Source organism: Tiliqua scincoides, chromosome 1, assembly GCF_035046505.1.
Source record: "Tiliqua scincoides isolate rTilSci1 chromosome 1, rTilSci1.hap2, whole genome shotgun sequence".
NCBI classification, from domain to species: domain Eukaryota; kingdom Metazoa; phylum Chordata; class Lepidosauria; order Squamata; family Scincidae; genus Tiliqua; species Tiliqua scincoides.
Window position 1 is genome coordinate 163,917,938 of NC_089821.1, and position 21,132 is coordinate 163,939,069.

General features: G+C 42.7%; 1 pseudogene; it reads right to left on the reverse strand.

Moving 5' to 3' along the window:
- Positions 1-18,877: 18,877 nt before the first annotated feature.
- Positions 18,878-18,997, reverse strand: LOC136638184 (5S ribosomal RNA; annotated as a pseudogene).
- Between the last annotated feature and the right edge of the window lie 2,135 nt (positions 18,998-21,132).

The following is a 21,132-nucleotide window of genomic DNA, read 5'->3' on the forward strand; positions in this document are numbered from 1 at the left end:
AGTTCAGGATTTCATCTCTAAACAGACTGTTATCAGTGGGGAAGGGAAAAAAAAAGCTCATGAGCTGAAATCTGACATTATATCAGCTTATGTACCAATAGCAAACTCAGGTGGTTGAATGACTATCAGATTGGAAGCAAAACAGGGCCACCTCAAAATAAGGCAGTTGTATGAAGATACTCAAGGGCTCCCTCAGTTTGTTAAAGAACATAAATGTGTAAATTAGCAGAAAGGTTCAAAAAAACACACACACCAAAACAGCCTGATGCAGACTGAAGCCCCCACCAAATGTGCAGCTATACCATGGCAAAATGCATCAGTGAGTCACAAGCAGGGATGGGAACTTGATACCACGGTGAGACTCGAGTCAAGTCTCAAGGCTCCACACCCCTGCAACTCTACTCATGCATAAGTGGGTGGGTGCCCTTTGCTGACTCTCCCCCCCCCCCCGAAATTCCAGAGTCATTTTGACTTGTCAGTATCTTTTGGGTCAGGCACACCAGCACACAGACCAAAAGGAACTGGGAGGCATCTGAGCTTGGCAAGGCAGGAGGGGACAGAAGTGGCAAGTGGGACAAGGGTCACACGGCAGCAGCTGGGAGGCCTATGTTAAGAGTATGATCCAATACTTTGCAGCTCTACTCAGAAGTAGTCCCATTGTCTGCCATTTAGTGACACAGCTTCTTCCTCTCAGGTAACAAGTAGGAGGAAGCCATGAGGAAGGAACCACTTCCTAGCCTTCCCACCTCTGTTTTTAACCCCTCCAACCAATCCTAAGGCAATAAACCCCTTGGGCTCCTCCTTTTGCCCTCCCTTGTCCAGAGGGAAAAAAAAAAAAGACCACTCATCCTTCGTCCAGTGATCATTAGTTCCTTCAGAGATGGACAAAAGAGCCCACTCCTGCCTCTCTCCCCCCACCTCCTGCTTGATGCAAAACATTGACCCTTCCCTGCCTCCTGGCTGGAACTTTCCTGCTGCTGCTGCTGCTGCTGCTGCTTGCACGGTCTGAATGATGGCCCCACACATGCCTAAAAATTAAATAAGCACACTCAGATGCAGACAGACTTGAGTCTGTGCACATGGGGACTCATTTCTGCGAGTCAGTGCCAGAGTCATCAACACAGGTAGGTTGAGCGTACATGAGTCAGCAAAAAACACAAGTTTTTGTGACTCAGACTTCAGTCACCTGACTCAAGTTCCCATCCCTGGTCACAAATAATGTCTGTGTCACCTGACACTAGATTTGAAACCGCATGTTCTTTGCATTCTGGGGGTTTCTTCATGCCGTGGAGGAGGGAAGACAGTCTCCTCCCCAACTGCAGGGAGTGGGAGAAGCCAATTAAAACAGGGTAGAGGCAGGCTTAAATGGAAGGCTTAACAAAAGTGTGGGGAGGGCAAAGGTGAAGCGAAGGAGGAAGTGGCAGAGGCCATCAGGCCCCAGTGCCTTCAAAAGGATCCCAGCAGGCCCGTGATACAGAGGCTGGGGCAAGAGTCTGAGGGACCATAGCTGGCCAGGCCATGCCAAAGTTCCAGCTGCTCCCTAGGAGGTAAGTCTCTGTGTGGCATAGGAGGAAAAATGATGGTTGAACCCTCTCCCTGCCTTGAGCTCTGAGGCCTGATTGAAGCCTTCTAAAGTGAACTGTTAGCCCCCCAGAATTATGCCCTTGGATCCTGAAGCTGGGGGTCTTGTTCCCAAAGGCATGGCCCTCCTCACCAACAAGACCCCCCAAGAGGCTCCAGAGGAGTACCTTCAAACTGTCCTTAACTACTTTAGTTGTCCTACACTATATGACATGCTGATGCAAGCTGGTCTATCAACGCTTGCTCAAATCAATTGACCCTTATATGGGTTTGGGGCTAGCACCTATGCTGCCTCATTGGGTCTTCCAGGGCAGAAGTAATACTTTACTGACTACATTGATTTTTTTTTTAAGTGACTAAAGGGAATGGAATAAGCTAACTGGGACTGGATTTCAGCAAAACATAGTATATGGAAGTAGTAGGATGTATTGGATAAATTAGACTGAAAAGGATCTTGGAACGGCTGCCAGACCTATTAACAGCCAGTAAACACAGAAGAGCAATAAATAGAAACATTTAAATGGAATGAGGTGCCCAAGCAAGAGGCTGCAAGGTAAAAGTTGGACTCTTTCTTGACCACCTTCAGCAATGTCCCTGGAAAAGAAACAAAAGGACTATGGAGTAAATGGATTAAAAGCATATATTGGTTTATATGCAGAGGAGCACTTTACCACAGAAGAAAGAGGAAATTGTCCTTTGTACAAGGTCATCCTGAATTGTTCTTGCTCGTCTTTACGACCTCCTATGAATATCAATGGTATTTGTCACTCAGTTGCCCCTGGGGGCTGGGGATAAGAATAGGCCCTCAGTTTGGCTGTACTTGTCGTAAGAGGCAACTAAACAGCCACCGGGTAGATGGGACTCGTTAGCCTGGGAAGGCAGCTCATCTGAGAGAAGGAAAACTCTGATCCCAAACCTCCACTGCCTTGTGGCTACATCCAGTTATGGAAAAGGCTTCAGGAGTCAACCTCGAGGCAAAATCCGGAGCCCCTGAGGCAGTTCATGGCTGAACACAGTCACGTTCTGGCAACTCCTGCGACACCGCTGGAATCAACTGTATTGGCCTCTGCCTTTCCATTGGACCATTTCAGCGACGTGGAGAGGGGGGATTTGATGCATGGGTAACAGCCTATCCTCCATACCTACTTTACCCAGGCTTCGCGCGCTGGAGAGGACACTCTGTTCCAGAACCACCATTCAGAGCGTGACACCATAGTCTTCCGAGACTGAAGGATGCCAACAAACAAAACTTGTCACTCAGTACAACTAAGAACATTCAATTTGTTGGAGAGGAACCCTATCAAAACCCTGAAGCATCTCCTGTTGACAATCACATCATACTTGTAAAGGGGAAATGGGTACTGAAATCTTCATCTCACTCATTTGCCCAGAACTCATTGTTTTACAGCACATTCTTAGGTACAGAAGTAAGCCCCAGTATGTTCAATGAGGCTTATGGCCCAATCCTATGGGTGCATTATGATATCACAATATACTTTACAGCAGTTCAGGGATGGGCAAGTTAGGTGCGGTGCAACTTGAGTCAAGTCACAAGTCTTCCCCCCCCCACTTGATTCTACTCAAAAATGAATCATAATGGGGGCACTTTTGCCCAGAGAGTTTTTGTGATTGAAAAAGACTCGAGTCTCAATTCATTCCCTTTTAAAAGCCAGCCATAGAAAAAAATAGGGATGCTGCCAGGGTGTGTGTGTGTGTGTTCTCTCTAAACAGTTCCCTGATGTCCCCAAATAATTTGTAAACAAGGTGGGAGGGGGTGGGACAGACTGTGAAAGAGTGGGGCCAGAAGGAGCAAGAGGGAGGAGGGTCACGCGCAGCAGCTGCAAGACTTATCATAACAACCCAATCCTTTGCAGCTCTACTCAGAAGTAGTCCCATTTGTACCGGTCATTCAATGAGTCTTCCTCCTCCCAAGTAACAATGGAGCCATGCATTGGAAAGCGTGATTGCTATGAAATGCCTCCCCCCTGGTTTCCCTGCCTTCTCTCCCTCCCTGAGCTTCTCCAGCCAATCCTAAAGCTCCTTCTTCTGCCCCACTTCATCCAAAGAAAAAAACCGGACTGAACATTCTTGGGCAAGAGAACCTGCTCCCTCCTGATACAAAAGCAAAACATCAACCCTTCCCTGCCTCCTGGCTGGAACTTCCCTGTTGCTCACCTGGTCTGAAGATGGCTCCACAAAGTCTTTCATGCTGAGAAAAAAGTAAGCAAGCACACCAGAACAAAGACAGACTGTAGCGTGCATACGTGGGAAATCAGTGCTGAGTCAAGTGGCCTCAGACTCAAGTCAATGTCCAAGTCATCCGTGCAGGTGACTTGAGTCTCCACAAGCCAGCAAAAAAACCTGATTTTTGCTACTTGTACTTGAGTCACCTAACTGGAGTTCCCATCCCTGCAGCAGTCAAAGCAGTCTATGAGATACGCTGCACCTGCTGAAATTCCCTCTTCTACACAATTGTTAAAGGTCCAGGAGCCCTAAAGTTGAAAGGTTCCCCCCCTCCGGGTAGGTGTGCAATTAATACGATGGCCCTCAAGCACCATTTGGGGTGGCATGAAAAGGTTATCAAGAGGGCTGTGAGGAATGTGCCTATATAGAAAAAATATAAATTGAGATGACACTAAATCAAATAATAACTCAATTCTACCTAAATTCCCCCATGCCAATGCAGTGACACCAGTGCAGCTTGCGCTGTATCCTGTGGGGGAATTTTGCAATCTGGAGGTTTCCTTCAGGAAAAGGGACATTTATGCCCTTGCCCTGAAGAAAGTCTAAGCTAGCACAGCAGGTTTACTCAAACCTGTGCCTGCTAAATCGCTGGTGCAAGTCTGAGTGGATCCATGTTGGTAAATAGGTCCTGGAAGGGGGAAAGGATACAGCATATGCCACTGTTGTCTATTCCATCCCCCCCCCCCCGCATGATTTGCCCATCACTGCACCCCTCTCCACCCTCCCCACGCCCAGTTCTGTCCCCTCCCTGTCTTCTCCCATCCTCCCACTACCCCTGTGCTGCTTGGAGAAGCTCTTAACTACACAGGCCTTTCCACCACCACTTCCTGAAGGTGTAACATGCTTTATGGCACATTTCCGACAGTCTGTGCTGGCAAAGTGCACAGGTTTCTCTTTCTCTTGCTATTTATAATTAAACCTTCACTGCAACTGGGGCAAGACCTGTGATTAATCACATGTCTCACTGGATCTTTGATGTAACAAGATAAACACTGTAAAATGGACCATGTAAAAACGTTTTTGAATAGAAATGGATTTATAGAACTGTCACCACAGATGCAGTCAGGTGAACTAAAGCTTGTTTTCACCAACAGAGTACATGCTTTGCATGCAGAAAGTCCCACGGTTTTATCCCTGTCACTGAGGGTTAAAGGATCTCAAGTAGTATTTGCTGACAAAAGCTTCAGATTGAATTTCTGAAGAATCACTGATAAAGGGCAAGGTGGACCAATGAGCTGACTCAGTAAAGGCAGATTTGTACACTCATATATGCCTGCTCTCAGGAGGCACAATGTCCCAGGATCCTGCTTCTGTTGCAGTTGTTATGATATATTTAGCACCAGCAGTGTGTGTGGCATGTTATATAGAGCAGAGAAAGGTCCCTGTCCCACGGGACTTACAATCCAGGTGTTGACACAAAGAAGGCAACAGGGGTGGAGAGGGAAGAGGATGAAGGCAGGTTAGCACAGCTATTTTCAACCACTGTGCCACAGCATATTGGTGTGCCGCGAATGGTTCACACATGTGCCATGGGAGTTGCGGGGGGGAGTCATTTATTAGTAGGTCCAATGTAGGATGTGAGCCCCTGCCAGTAGCATGGTGGGCCTTGTCAATTGTCAAAAAAACTGATGGTGTGCCTTGACAATTTTAGTGCCTTGTCAGTGCGTTGTGAGATTTTTTTAAAAGGTTGAAAATCACTGGGTTCCTAGCAGAGGAGGGAAAGTGCTTGAAGACTTTTGGGCTAAAGGATGCCAAAGCACTGTATCCATTCCTTATTATAAAGCAAAGTGTTTGAATTGCTGCTCAGTTGAGCAGTTTGCATTCCATCTTCGCCATCGTGGTAAGCTCTCCATTGCTCTTGTCAGTGTGGAACGAAGCCCTCAGCAGGTCAAAGGTCCATCACTTACATAGAAGTACATTACATAGAATTCATTCTACTGTAAGTAAGCAATGGATTGTGGTCCTGCTTATGTTAGGTAATACACTTCTGTGGAATTAATCAAACTTTAGGAATCAGTAACAGTCACCCTTTGGGAAATCAAGCAAAGAGAACATCTTTCACTGGTTGAACCTACTAGTGCTAATGGTTTTCCCATTAACCATAGAAACTTTAGATACAAGTTTGGAAGAAAGTTAACAATCTACGTGCTGCCACGATATAGTTCTTCTTTGAATGATAGCCATAATTGTCAAGGGATGTTGTAGGAAATCAGAGTTGACTTTGGAGTGAAATGGTTGACATTTAAGGCTGCAGTTCTTTTTTTCTATAAAAAAAAGGGGGAAAGATAGTCTGCAGTCATAATCAGATTGTAAATAACATCTCACTTCTGTTATTTCTTGCACTTAAAGAGAGGTTACTTCTTTAAAATTATACAGTGTTTAGTACTCTATGGCAAATGAGTTTTACTGATGAAGTTTTTCAAAGTTCAAAGTACAGACTTTTTTCAAAATATGGGTAAGCACTGATCAGCCATCTCAACCTCTCTTTTTATTTCTAAATGAGAAAAAGGGCAGCATCCTGAACTATCTGGAGTCTTTACCCCCTAATTAAATGATTAGAAGACTTGTTTTGACACAATTCTATATCTGAACTTACTTTGAGAGATATTTTCTTACATCTAGGAACAGGGAGAAGGGTCTGCGGAGAAACACTGACATCCTGTGACCGTGTCACGTAACAGCACCCCCCCCCCATTTGACTATTTCAAATAAGAGATCCTGCATCTGTGACAGGGTATTAGGGGTGCAAGAGGATGCTCTGCCCCCCCCCCCCGCTCTACCAGGAGGCCTTATGGAAGTTGGTTTCCCCAAGAAGTTAATTTTCAAGTTGTCATTCTATCAGGCTTTTCCAGATAATGTATAATTTTTGGTTTTGCTCTCACTGCTCTGTTGTATCATTTTTAGGATTTGATTTTTATAATGCTTTATTTTAATTATTCAACAAAGTAGTTCCCAAACTTTTTAGAGGCCCTGGAGGCTGCCGCCTGATTTAGATAAATGCCAAAGGGTGTGGTTATAATTGTGGGGTGGCAGTGCTCCCTCTAAGTAGCAGTTTATTTAACCCTTGATGCTAATCTGCCCTGTCAGTTTCATGGACCACCAAAAATTAGGTCCCGGACCCACAGTTTGGGAACTGCTCCTTTATTGTATTTTAATACATGTTGTTAGATACCTTGGGTCTCTGAGAATTAGACAGGATATAAATCTTCTAAAATAAATACATAAATTGCAGCCTGGGAAATATTGCAACCTTCCCTTACTCAAAATGCCACAGGATTGTTTAATGCACTGCAAAAGGTGAAGGCTAAGAGTGGACCTTAACAGTACTGATAAAATCATGGTTCTCTATTAGGAATTCCCAGCCATTATTGTATGGCATTTGGTGTGATATTTAGCTGAGACTCCATCTCTGAAACAGAGTAGTTCTAGGTCTGCTTGTAACAGGGTCTCCATATATGTTGCTCTGAACTTTAAGGAAGAACATAATATAAATGTAACAAACAATGTTTAAAATAGAATGCTAGCTTCTTTTGAATAACCTTGAATGTATAACACTTGGGCCCCAATCCCAGTGGGGCCTTGCGCTGCTGGAATGTTCTGAAAGCACAAGATCCTTTATGGTGACATGAAAGCTGGACCCACCATCACATGCTTCCAGGCCATTGCCACAAACAGGCAATGGCACACACAGCAGTGGCTCTGGAGGCCTCCATCGGTGCTGGTAAGTTGGCAGTGGGAATAGCCATGGATAGGGAGGTGGAGTAATGGGCATATTGGAGGAGCAACTGAAGGGCGTGTCAGGGAGGGAGGGGTGGATCTTGTGCTCAAATCATATCCCCAAAACTCCTCCCCAGAATGTCCCTGACTCACCTTACACAAGCAAAATGACTGGCGTATGTCCAAGGAGACACTTATCAATCACAATCCATAAGTGATTGAGTAGCCTACCAGGAAGTAAGTTAAAAATATTTTCACTTACCTCCTGCAGGCTGTCCAATTCACCACCATCATTGCATGAAGCACACCACTGAAATTTTTGCATGCTGTAATGTGGGGAGGGGGAAATATGATCTGGTAGGTACACTGTAATCCTATACACACTTTCATAAGAGTAATCCCAATGAACACAATGAGACTTACTCCTGAGTAGATTTGCCTAGGATTGTGCTCTTAATGCTCTTCATCTTTCTCCAGTCCCCACGCTTAAGCTCATTTCAAATACAGTGGCTTCCTGAGCATATCTTAAAGAAAGCAGGAGCCAATGTTCTGTTTTGGGAATCCAGCAGAGGGCAGTAGGTGGCTACACAAGCTGCTGCTCCCTCCACTTGCACTTCTGATGAAATGTCAAAAGAGGAGTAATGCACAAGGGAAACTGACATGCAGCTGATGTGGCAGGTCACTTTCAGGGGTAGAAGAAGCAATGGGCAAGCAGTGGTCCTTATGCACATCATAGAGTCAATCACAATATCTCCAGGCCTCCAGAAATCAGTGTGGACCTTATTCCATATGTACAATGCCTAATTTCCATCACAGAAATAAAATACAGCAGCAGGAGCTCATGCCATGATAAATCTTTAATCTTTAAGGTATCACAGAGCTCTTTTGTTGTTTTCACAGCTCTCTCTGGCTGCCTTGAAATGGCACTATTTCTCAGCCTGAGGCTGTGTACATGTGATTTGTGGGGAGCAGGGAAACACTTCCCCTCTATCCAATACCAATGCATTAGGCCTTTGCCAGCATAGGTAGCCTAATGATTCAACAAATGTACTGTATTGTAAGAGGGAAGCATTTAAAAAATAAATTTAAAAGTCTGTTAATTCTACTTTTCTAACTTCTAATTGCAGTTAATCTCCCTGTTCTCATAAACTTCAACTTCAATGACTAGATTCTGGGCCAATCAATTTCACTCCAAAGGAGATGCATCATCAGAACCAAATCCCCTGTGGATACTAAGGGACTACTGTACTCCTTTAAATAATAAATGAGTTTATTGTAACAAGTGTGTGTGCAAGAAAGCTCATGCAAGTGAGTTTCCCCAACCCCATCTCAGCATAGCAGCCCCTGAGCCCCCCAGATCCACTCTGGAGGGTTTGGGAACACTTGGAATAGTAATAGTAAAGGGAATTGGCAAAAATCTTAGTAAATTCCATTAAACTCAGTAGAACTTACTTCTGAGTAGACATGCAAAGGATTGCTCCATGAACACATTTCAGAAGCATAAGATGCTTGTGTTGGTTGAGAAAATATCTGTACTGTTTTACTACATTTTTAAATAAACGGAATAAAAGTAAATCTCAAGTACAGGTAGGACCTTGGTATCCACTGATTTGACTCACCACTGATATTGAAGTTTAAATGCCTTGAAAAAAGGAAAAAAGCACCAAAATCCAATCTCCTACCTTCACACTGTTAACTATAACTTCATTCCAGTAGATTCCATTATTCACCCCGTCTTGTGACTGAATGCAGTGTAGTGTCTATACCAAAGCATTCTGGGGAAACAATAGAGTAGCAAGAAACCTGGAAGTGGGTCTTTAAAGCTAAGCTATTTTTCTACTGATTTAGTATCCACTGATTTTTTTATCCACTAGGGTAGTGGTTCTCACACATTTAGCATTGGGACCCATTTTTAAGAACGAGAATCTGTCAGGACCCACCAGAAGTGATGTCATGACTGGAAGTAACATCATCAAGCAGGAAAATTTTTCACAGTCATAGGCTGCAATTCTACCCACACTTACCTAGGAGTAAGTCTCATTTACTGTCATTGTTAAAAAAAATATACATAGTAGCTTGTCAAAAGTACAGGTCTGTAACATTTCTAACAATGCAGTCACATACCATGGGAGCATCAAGTCTAATATATTAAAAATAAAATATTGAAATGACTGGGGACTCACCTGAAATTGGCTCGCAACCCACCTAGTAGGTCCCGACCCATAGTTTGAGAAACACTGCACTAGGGGATAATATGGCACAACCTGTAATAATCAGAAGAAAATTCAGAGTTGTTTGACAGCTTTGTTAAAAAATACCACCCACCCCCCTTTCTAAAAACCGCTGTCACCAGAGTAGGGGACAATTACATTGTGAAAATATTCTGCTTTAAGCCCACTGCACAGAAAATCAGCTTCACTGAATATGCCTGGGATTGTGTAGTTGGTGTCCTAGCCAAACCGTCTGTGTGCTGCGTGAAGACAGCAGTCCTGATCCAAAGGATTTCAAGCAGGAGACTAGCATCATAACCCTTATGAGTCAAAAAAAATTATGTACCCAAAATTGAGCAAGGAAAATACTGGGATCCTCCTAGCGACATCTTCACTTCAGGAGACAAACGACTGCTTTTTAGCACCAATAGAAGCATCCAGTCAACAGCATCAGAGCTACATTACTCATCTGAGAGGTTTGAAAACATGGAGGGACAAAGGTCTTTCTCTCCCCAAATCTCAGTACAGAAGATGTGTTAGACGAGCTGATGTAGAATTGATTACATGAAGACAGCTGAGCAGAGGAATGCACTGCCAATGGAGAATGAAGTAGACACACCAGGGGCCTCAATTAAGGAGAAGCAGTGCCATTAAAAAAAAAAAAAGCAGGGATTTTTTCCTTCTGCAGTTCAATAGCCCCCTTGGGTCCCTTCAAGGAAAAAGTCAGGGTAAAATAAACAAATAAAATAAATAATAATTCCTACACTGTCAAGTTAGGGAGTGGCTTACTCTTAGGGTGCAATCCTAACCCATTTTCCAGAACCAACATAAGGGCAATGTAGCTCTGAGGTAAGGGAACAAACATTCCCTTACTTTGAGGAGGCCTCCGTGATTGTCACCCAACTGCAGGATGCAGCACACGTCCCATTGGTAGAGCTATGCCAGTACTGAAAAATTGGTTAGGATATGGGCCTTAATGACTTAAAACATTGGAGTTCAACAGGAACAGAGAGCAAGCTTAGGAATCCAGCAGGCACCGGAGGTCTTAGGCCTCCGCTTTTCTAAACCCAATAAATTTGTAATTCTGCATCCAAAAATGAATAAATTCTCCAAGAAGGAGGACTTCTGGCAGGCTGAGTCAATATTAATTAGGATTGATATAGAGTAGGTGCATAGAGTGGAATGCAATATGGATCGCGTCAATACCTGCGGCTACTATCTGCAATGCTGAGGACATGAAGAACCTTATTACTCCAGAAGGACAAAATGAAAAAAGTAATTACTCTGAAGGTAAAACTGACAGAGGATCTTCTCTGTCAGTTTTAAGAGAGTGCCAAATTCCTGGAGGCCAAATTCTAAACTTATAGATAAAACAGTGTTTATTGGACTGAGTATTTGAGGTGGAGAAAATAACAGGACCAGGATGAGATCTCCTGCACTTTATTTCTCACTATAACTCACAGGGATGACTCACTTTGCTAGTAAAAGAAGGACAAATGAACAGCTAGGGCCATATAGCTTAATTCACTCCAGAATCAGATTAGGCCTATTTTAATCCTCATAAATAACTGTACTCACTGCAGTGGGATAGTTGCATAAAGATCACCTAAATAAAGGTTGAATTTACACTACACTTGAAGCATAATAGGAAACAGGAAACAATTCTGGGTGCCTGGTGAAACAGTTCGCTGTAAGCACTGAACAAGAGTTTAATTATGCAGAAGGAAAGAGGGGAAGAAAATGAGCAACTTTCCTTTTTCCAGTACAATGTACAAAAGGGTAGATGCATAAAGTACCCTGTAAGTTCAAGTGGTGCAGGTCTTAGAGGCCAATCATATTCTCCCCCCCCCCCCCCGCCAGCTGATGCAGCAGGGCCAAAATGGTGACTGCTGCATCCTGCAGAGAGAGGGCAATTATAGAGGTCTCCTCTGGGTATGGGAACAATTGAGAAAATGGATAAGTGCAGGGGGAGAAGTCTACTTGGACCTGCACTAGCTAAACTGCAGGCGCAGGTCCGTGTGGATCTGTGCCATGGGTTGGGGTCTTGAAAGGATGTTAGGTTTTGGTGACTGCCGCTGAAGTAGTTTTAAAAGAATTGAAAGTGGTCTGAGAAGGCTCTAATCCCCACAACATACAAACCTATTATTTGTGTCGCATGAGAGTGTCTGAACAAACAGGTTCTACAGGATTTCAAAAAATACAAGTCCTGAAAAACATGTTTGACTGAGACAAAAGAGGAATGGCTGCACATTATTACAACTTGAAATTCCTCTTTTAAACTGCCTTCAAATGATCATCTGTTTCCAGGCTCCATTTCACAACTGCAAACATTAGTGCAAAAGTGTGCCAAAAATTACACCCACAAGCCAGCATCTTTGCATTCAAGTCTCACCACGAAATCTGAAGCTCTGCTGATCTCCATAAATAGAAACCTGAACATCATCCACGGAAAGCCAGTTTTTCTTGCTGAACAAAGAGTTTGCAAGATAAGTAGCAAAGTTACTAGACACAATTTGGATTTTATTATTTCAAATGGGCAGGAGAAAAATATGTGTAACTCATGGTGGATTCATGAAATCTATCAGTTTCAGAATGAAGTTTGTGGTTCTACCTGCTCTGTCTATTTCTGTTGGGATGAGTTGATGCTGGTCAGCCAAAGCACAACAGTCTCAGCAGGGGCTAGGCAGTTTTAGGGATAGAAGCAAGACCAGGGAGCCAAGAGCACCTCCTGCCTGTGCCCTGATTAGCATAATGCCCTTGACAGGGGACATCCATTAAAATTGAGTATCAGGAGAGTTAGAACAGACAAAAAAATACTTTTTAACCCAGTGGATGGTTAATATGTGGAACTCCTTGCCACAGGATGTGGTATAAGCCATAATGGGTACATACAATCTCCTGGTTTTCAAAGCAGGCTACCTCAGAATACCAGAAACAAGGGAGTGGCAACAGGATGGAGGTATCTTGTTGTTTTTGGTGGTCCCTAAGGCATCTGTTGGGCCACTGTGCGAAACAGGAAGTAGACCCAGATGGGCCTTCAGCCTGATCCAGCAAGGCTCTTCTTATGTTCTTTTGACTGAATGGTCATTAAAGCTGGTAAGGGAAGTCAGTGGGCAAAGACACCTCTTTTGTGCCCACAAGTGGCTCGGTTTATCTCAGAGATGGAAGCTACCAGGAAGTGGCATTGTTTGTTGGTCAGAATTTAGGAGGTCTAGCAAAGTTGGTTTGCTGTGGAATTTCCCATTGGCAGGAGTGTCCCTTAAGACAGCAAGTGGAAGGTCTCCTCCTTGGGGCCTTTTTACCTCAAAGCCTGTGGGACCTGATACTTCCTTGCCATCTGCACAGGCAAAAGCCACGTGAGATTGGCCTCTGGGCTATGCGCACCTGGCCTGCCCTCACCACAAACGTGTGCACATATGTAGTAGGCAACAAATGCAATAATAACAAATTAGCAATATTTACATACAGCATGAAGTAAAAATTGACACAAGGTTCTGATTCAGGAGTGGATTGCATTACACAAAATGGAAGGAAGCTTGTGCTCCTGTGATGTCCAATAGTCTTTTCATTAGCGATTGCAGGTATTTGTTTCCATTTTCCCTGCCTTACTTCCCCTTACACATTTCTCTCTGATGCATGAATGTAGCTTTTCCATATTGAATCAAAAGCATCCAGGTGTCTGCTTTCAAAGCATTTAGTGGAGAATTTCCATGGCTCCAATCAGCAAGCTGCAGCCTTTCAAGAATCTTATGAACTCACCTTAGCAACACATGGAGTGCCAGGAAATGGAAAATGCTCCTGGAGACATGATTGGAATGCTGAAGAGCCGGCTGTCATTTACTACAGTGTGGAAGTCAGGAAGAGGCAATCTGGTCACTTTATTTTTTTACTTCCATGAGAAAAAGAAAGCACCCTGTTACTATTCACATTCAGGTCATAAGCTTGTTTGCTCAGAAGGAAGTTGAGTTCAGTGGGATTTCCTTACCCCCATGTAAGCATACACAGAATTGCACCTCTAGCTAAGTTTCAATTAGCAAAAGATACCAATTACTGAGGAAAAAGTTTTTAGTAAGCAATGTCTGAAAGGCAGCATTAGTGTCATAGATGTCCTATAAGAGCACTGTGCACAGCAATGAATTGCAAAAGGGAATCATACTTTGCATTTGTGTAGCACTTCCAAATATCCACTGGATACACTTCACATGTATTTCCTTTATAGAATCCTTATAGCAACCCCGTGAGGTGAATAATTATTTTACCAATTCTGCAGATGGGCAGTGGCTTGCCTAAGGCCACCTAGTGAGAATTCATGGCAGAGGAAGAATTCAAAATAGGGAAGTTCTGATTCACAGCTCAGTCTCAAAGGCTGCAATCCTATACACACCTTCCTGTGAATAAGTAGCACTGAACACAATGTGATGTACTTCTGCATAGACCTGCATAGGATTCTGCTGTTGGCCTCACAAGTCACAGGCCATCAATATGAATTTACAAATTCAAATGTAAGCTGGTGATTTTTTTTTCTTCAAAAACCTATTTTGTGAATTTTTATATAAATACTGTTTATCATCATCCTCATCATCAAACAGAGGTGGCTACAGCGGGTCAAACTCAGCTTTTCTCGCAGGCTCTTACTTCATTGAAATGTTAATTGAAATGGGAAACCTCTGCATGTGGCTGGAGGCAGAAGACCTCCTGAGACCTCCTGGAGCAGCCTGAAAATACATAGACACATTTGTCTTCAGTAGAAGCAGTATTTCGCCCATGGAATAAGGACAGCATTAGTACCGATGACCATCAGCGCCACCCACCTCTATCCAAAGTGATGGTGCTGATGTAAATGGGTGGATCTCAGGCTGCTGAAATGTTTATAATCAGAATTACTTCATTGGAACTCTGTGTCTTTCAGTGAGAGTCACTCAGACTCATTTCAGCTGTCTGGTGAGGCCTGAAGATGTTTTTATTTCAAAAAGCTTTCGGACCCCTGTAGGATTTTTAATGGTATGCTGATTGCAGACCAGTGCATACTGATTTTTATTAATTTATTCAGTGTTTTTAAGATTGATGGTTTTTATGCTGCTGTTTGTCACTGGCTGGTTTTCAATGTGTATTTTATAGTTCAGTATATTTTATAGTTTATGTATATGTATTTTTATTGCATTTTTATAGTTTGTGTATATATGTTTTTATTGCGTATGCATTTTTAAATTCTTGTGAGCCATCTTGGTTGCCCTTTAGGGAGAAAGTCAGGGTAAAAATCAAATAACAAATAAATAAGCAGTCCATTTCATACCAAAGCTGATCTTGTCTTGTGTCATTTATCGGGTACCTGGGCAGGTCAACATGTGGATGTCTGACTTTACATCAATGATTTTCACTGTTCTGGGTGTTAGGAACAAGTATCCCAATGATGATGCTCATGTTTTTCTGAAGTAGTAATCAAAGTATCTGAAAGATGTTTTTGCAGCAGAAAAGGCAACTCTCAACACAGTTAGCATTCCGCCCCCAGCAATGTCCACATAACTCTGAACTAACCATGCAGTCAGACACTGATCAGATGAACAATGTCTGTGGGCCACTGCACAATAGACGATAGTTCAAAACGACTTTTAGCAGTGTTGTCTGTGGCAGAGAGATTTGTTCTTGGAAAAAATGTCACCTCACCCTTGAATAAACTATAAGCATCTCCAAGGCAGCAAAGTCTGCCTGAAGTTAAGTATAAATGATGTGTGACGCTGACAAGTACCATTCAATTCAAAGAGATTGGAGAGAGAAAAACCAGATGCGTACATGAGAAATCAGCAATCAAGGAGGATAATGAAGGGATGTACTCAAGTGCCAAGTCTCCAAGAGAACAACTACAGGCAAATTATTTGTCAAAGATATGAGTCCATGCTTAGCTCAGAGTAAAACGGGAAGATCTTTTGACATAGTGATGTATTGTGCAATGAGGATAACAACTGTTGTTAAGAGCAATTATGGTAAATAACTCCAGTGGGGATAAACGTCTGGTAGGCCTTGATGTCTATCATGTTTGTGAATTTATTGGAGAGCGTGACTGCTAGTACATAAAATAAACATCTCTGCAGCTTTGAAAGGTAATATTTAATCCTTCCCGCTGATCAGGAAGAAGTAAAAATGGTTCAAAAAGAAAAATAACCTCTAAAGAAGAAATTAGTGGGATTCATCACTAGTTTTTATGAGTCAGATTGTCAATAATACACAAACAAACAAGAATGAAATAGACTAATCTTATGCAGCCCACCGGATTGGGGAGGAATTCTAAGGGTGGGTTCACACAGTCAATGAACCAGGAATCTGCCTAAGGGCATATCTGCCCAAAGAAATGGGCACATGTGCACCTGAACATACAATGTAATGAGCAACACAGTGTATACCTGCCTCTTGGCAGTATCCCTGACTACACTGGCCTCTGGGCTGGCGAAGGGAAGAGGGCATTTCTGAGCAGGCATCCCCCCTTCCTCTTCAAAGGCCAATCAGGATTGTTCCTCTCTGCAAAAAGTTACTGGGAACCTCCTCCAAAAACTTAGTGTTGTGAGTTGGCAACTTGCTTAGAGGAGAGTCAAAGCACAGCTATATATTCAAACTTTGAGGCATTGTCAGGGGCTGGCTTTGTGCACTCAGGTGCATGTAGGCTCTCAACCAGAGCCCAACTTTATTATGTCACATACACTTTGGGGGGCAGGATAGGGTTTCCCACTGCCCACGAAACATACAAGAGGATTAGTGGTTCAGTGAATGAGATGCCTTCCTGGTACCTGGAAGTTTAGGATGACAGGAACCCTGGGAAATTTAATTTTGCCAGGGCACTTGACTCCCACAGTAACATTAGGTGCACTAGAACAATTATATACCATAGGGGTCTTTCTGCCTGTTGTTTCCTGGTCATTGATTCCCAAGTAAGTGTGCATAAGACTGAAGTTTTATTGAAGATTAGGCATATTTAATCTTATATTGAAGATTAACTATACAGATATACTTAAAAATGTGTTCATGTATGCTGGGAGAGGGTGTGACATTTAAAAGCTGAACAGCCAATGACAAAAAACACATATTCTAGGGTCTCAACGTTCATTGCTGCTTCCTCATCCGCATACCTTCCCCTTTCCACCATTAACGATCTCCAAAAACCAGTGATGGCTCTCTCTTCCCAGAAGCCAGATCCTGACAGTCTTGACTAAAATAAGCAGGATAGATTTTTAAAGAAGCAAAATGACATAATCCAGTTATAACCATAACCTATAACCCATAACCTAGCATACATTCTATGCTAGATTGAAATGTGATCTAAAAAAAAAAAAAAAAGATTGACACTGGCATGCTGCTATCCCTGGAAATAGGATAGGTTTCTAGGAGATCTCTTCTATCTGTGAAATAATAATATATCAGAACATGCAGCATTCCTATGGGAAATACTTCTTTAAAAGATGCTAGAGTGGGTTTGGGAGCAGAGTAATGGAAAAGCTTTAGAGATGCATTTTAAAAAAATCACCAACTTCAAGTGTTAAAAAATTAGGATGTCAGTTGCTCAGTAAAACTCCCTGAAGAGGTGTCCGTGAACAGAGATATATTGCAGAACAGAAATGCCATACCATGGCTCATGCTTCAGAAACAAGAACAGAAAATAAACTGAAATACAGCCAGTTTTATGCTCCATCTGAAGAAAAATGAGAGCCACATTGCTCAAGTTGAAGAACTGCAATGTGGGAAAATACTCTGTCTGAGTGAGCCCTGAGATGGTTTAAATGTATTTATTTTGTTTGTTTTTCATATTTTTATACCATCCTTCTTCTAAGGAGCTTAGGGTGGTGTACATAGTTCCTTCATTCCTTTTGTCCTCACAACAAGCCTGTGAAGTAGGTGAGGTTGAGAGAGAGTGATTGGCCCAAGGTTACCCAGGAAGCTTCATAGATGAGCAGGGATTTGAACTTGGATCTTCCAGGTTGAAGTCCAACACCAGAACCACTACACCATCATGGAGCACAAGGTCTGAAGTATTTGCCAAGGAGAAAAAAGATTGCCTGTCATCACTTCCAGCTTTCTCCCCCACAGACCACAGAGGATGGAGAATGGACTGCCCACAGCTGCAGCCAGCAACAAAAGCAGCAACCCACAAATCTTCTCTATAAATATCTAATAAATCTTCTCTAATTATTACAAATTTAATTGTATTTTTTATGTGAAGGGGTGGAGGTTGCATGCAAAGCCCATGAGAGGGAGTACAAGGGGTAATTTGTACCCAGACCCAGGGTCAAAGAGGGGACCCAGGAGTCAAAGGAGGAAGGGCCCAAAAATTTCCTGGGATCTTATATTTTCCTATCTCATTTAAACACACTGCCTGTATGGGATGCTAGGCACACAACTGCTGTGGCTGCCGCAAGCCATAGGTGCTGGACCAAGGAATGCATACATGACACTTCTCAACACAGTGTTAAATCTGGGAGGAAAGTAGCCTGCTACAGTAGGCCTTTGGCTTGTGGATCTGCTAATCATGAAGGAGTGTATAGGAGCTCAGGGACACAGCTGCAGGACTACAGCAGCTGCAGAAGCAAGTTTTGGTATGCACAGAACACTTTCCATTCTAGTGTGAGCCTAAACACGATACTGCTAATTTTCTGCAATCATTTTCTATATTTAAAAATTTTTAGAGAGACTTAGGAGTGTGTTTGGTTTTCTGTATTACTGTATCTAACTGCCAATGCTGTGTGGACAGGTGGACCTGAGCTCCAAATTGGGAAGCAAAGACTCTTGCTGCTGTTGCCTCCTTGCTCTGTTTTGCCCACTCCCCACCCGTCACTATCCTCCTCCACTCTGTTTCTCCCTCCCTTTGAGAAGGGGCCCAAAAGAAACTTTGTACCACCTGATAAAATTCCTCTTGGAGGCCCTGGTTGCATGTGGTCCACACCGATTCCAATTTTTGCCTCAGGGGTCCATAGGTTCCTAAAGGTTGGGAACCACTGGGTGAGACCAATGAACAAAACAAAGCAGAATAATAATAAAAAAAAAGATAACATTTACAGTGCAGTCTTGAAATATGCCAACAAAGAATACTAATGTTTTTGCAGTTTGGTTGGCAACCTTCAGTCTCGAAAGACTATGGTATAAGGCTACAGCACCCGGTATTCCCAGGCGGTCTCCCATCCAAGTACTAACCAGGCCTGACCCTGCTTAGCTTCCAAGATCAGACAAGATCAGGCATGTGCAGGGTAACAGTGGCTGTAGTTTATGTTTTAAGATTACAATCCCAGTCAATTAAGTGATTTGGATCAGGAAATGACTTGGGAAAAGTGCTACAGGCCCCATGCTGCTTCTTCCATCAAATTAGCACTTGCATTTATTATTAATTAATAAATAAATAAATCAGGAGATCTATCACAGACAACGTAATTTGGACTTCTGTAGATGCAGCTTGTCACATAGGAATGAAGACAACTTGCTGGTTTTCTTTCTTCCCTGCGGGAGCAGCTCTGTCCTTCTTGCAGACAGTCACTCTCATGACAACTATGCCGGATACTGCTAAAAGTATTCTGAAGAACGGTCTGTTGGCACTTGAGGATGTTTTGCAGCTGAAGTTAAGTAGGTTTGGAAACTACCTAGGGAGCAAGTTACACTGGAGGACTGATAGGTTATAAATTAAATAACAAACAGTGTATACATTGGAAGAGGAGGTTGTTGCTATTTTTGTCACTAACTTTTGCATGCTTACACCAATCTGGAAATAGTTTCTTCCCCCCCCTTCCCCACTTTATGACAGAACAGCAAACACCAGAACAAAATCAAATTGTGCAAAGCAATTATATGAACATGGATGCAGTGCCTCTGGCTCTAAGCAATATGGATTGTCAATTTCTGTTCCCTGTGGAGTTCAGAGGAGACCAACTGTTCAGTGAGAACCACTTTTTCAGTGCACAGGTGGATTTTACCTGCAATACAGGGATAACACCTCTGCAGCTTCACATGTTATTTCAGGGCTTGTAACATTTTACTGGCACAATGAACTCTGCATGTCATCCCAAGCATTTATTTTCTGGCGCAGCAAGTATGATCAGGCTGTAAGTTAACTAGAGGGCTGCTCACACACTAAACTGTATCCAGCTGCATCTGTGTACCTGAATATAATACTTGTTTGTACCTGGGTACATCCCACTCATGGTAGTTTCAATCTGTGTACAAGGTCTGTTAATCTGAAAAAAGGAACCAAGCTACAGTGGATTCACATTCACATACAGTGTAATCTTATGCTTATCTACTTAGAAGACCTAATCCATTCAGTATGATTTACTCAAATGGAAGTGTGTATAGGCTCTTCTTTGGCACAGACAGCATAATATGTGAATGGCCCTCATGTCACACAGAGTACATGGACACATTTCATATGTAGGTGTATCTGTTTCTGACGATCCAAAATAATCCAAATTGTGCTCAGTCATGCCAAAAACATTTCTTGAATCTTTGAAATGGGTTATATTAACCTTTAGAAAAATTAACAGAGCAGCACAGATGGTCTCAGAGGTCCCCGCTTCTCTCAGCCAGTTAATTTTATATTTATGTTTTCCTTCAACATAAATACAAAACAACAACAAAATAAAAGTGACATTTATTCCTGATTGTTTAATATAAAGCAATCGCCTCTCCTAGATACCAGCTTGAATTAAACAAGTTCACAACAACCACATATTATGTAGCCACTTATTAAAATGTCAGAACCAATTATACCAGGTTTTTTCCGTTCTTTGAGGCTACTTTGATATTGATAATTTTTAACATTGCTATAAAGGTTTCCTGGAAGTACATACACTCAGTATTTCCTCCGCTGACTGGCAGCAGCTTCCCAGGCCTGAAGAGGAAACTTTCATGCAGTCCTCCAACTATCAAGAGCAAATGAGAATGTCATCTAGTGACTAAGGGCGCAATCCTAACCCACTTTCCAGCATTGACATCAGGATAATGCAGCTCTGAGGTAAGGGAATAAACATTCCTTACTTTGAGGAGGCCTCCATGAGTGCCATGCAACTGCAGGATGCAGCACATGCCCTATTGGCACCACTATGCCAGAGCTGGAAAGTTGGTTAGGATTTGGGCCTAAACCAAAAAAGTGATCTCATCATTTCTCTCTTCACTGAAGCTGCAAACTAATCCACACTTACCTGGGAGTAAGCCCCATTGACTATAATGGGGGTATACTTCTGAGTATACATGCATAGGATTGGCTCTGATGGTATGAACAAGGTTGCTTTTAAGATAAGCTTTCAATCACTGGTATACTTCAGACAAAGCCCTTTACACAGGGTACTGGCTTTTCTTCTCAGGAAAACTTTTAGAAGTTGCATACTATGAATTAAATGATTACTGGCACAAT